The sequence below is a fragment of the Austrofundulus limnaeus genome, unplaced genomic scaffold (assembly GCF_001266775.1).
Source record: "Austrofundulus limnaeus strain Quisiro unplaced genomic scaffold, Austrofundulus_limnaeus-1.0 Scaffold239, whole genome shotgun sequence".
Taxonomy (NCBI): domain Eukaryota; kingdom Metazoa; phylum Chordata; class Actinopteri; order Cyprinodontiformes; family Rivulidae; genus Austrofundulus; species Austrofundulus limnaeus.
The window spans coordinates 409,187-410,393 of NW_013952641.1; positions in this window are offsets into that span (position 1 = coordinate 409,187).

The following is a 1,207-nucleotide window of genomic DNA, read 5'->3' on the forward strand; positions in this document are numbered from 1 at the left end:
TCAAATACCGTGAAACCGGTGAAAATGTTGAAAATACGGTGATATAAAATTTTGATCATATCGCCCAGCTCTAGTGTTTTTTCTCAAAATTTGTTTTTTTTTTAGCTACTACTCAAAAAAGAGCTTCATTCAAATGCTCCACTGATAAGGCATTTATTCATTATATTTGGATAAAATGCAATAGCTGCCTATTCCTCCACATCCCACTGCACACGTCAGGTTGTACGGATTGTCCCGTTTTGCAGGTTTACAGACGTATAGAAAAAAAAAACCCTTCCAATTATTTTCACGTCTCGGAGCCTGTAGGATAYAAAATAAATAAACAAAATCAAATAACCATCTCCGTTCTGCCGCTAGAAATAAGTTCCCCACCTCTCCCTGCTCCTGTCCCTGCAGCCAATAATCTGCTTGTCCCCCCAACCCCCCACTGACCTGTTGTTTCCTGTCTGAGAGACAGAWTATTTTTTTGTGAAAATGACAGATTTTTGAAGATCAACATACAGGTAAACATCCGATGGAGTTGACATGTACGACTCTGTGACTTAATCCTCAGCTCGATGTGATGGGTCACATATTTCTATGGTACGTTTACAAATTACACATTAAAACATGGATACTTATGACTTCTTTTATCCAAGGTGTCTCTCACTGCTATACAACTTAGTTTTCTTCAAATCCCCTCAGGATTTAAATTACAGCCAAGCTTTCACAGAGTCTAATATATTTTAGCTCCAATATTCTTTTCAAAACTAGAAAAGAGTTATTTTTAACTTGTTATATTTACATAAAACACTGTAGACACATGAAATTCAGGGTTCCTACGGATCCTTAAAAAGCCTTAAAAGTCATTGAATTCATCAATCCAAAAATAAGGCCTTAAATAGCCTTAAAATGTCTTAAATCAAGCTTTCAGAGGTCTTAAAAATGTGAACACATTGTAAATAGGATGATTGTATTTGTCTCAAATATTAAAATAAATGGTAACTAGGGCTGCCACGATTAGTCGATTAGTCAACGACTAATCGATTATTAAAATAATCGACGACTAATTTAATAATTGATTAATCTTTTTTTTTTTGTTCTTTACTTTGTTTTTCTCTCCAAACTGGTTTGACACCTTCCACTGCCACATCTGCCTTTCTGTCCTTGACACACATGCACAGTAGTGGTAACTGGGGTAGGCCGTGGACGTCACAAGACATTATAC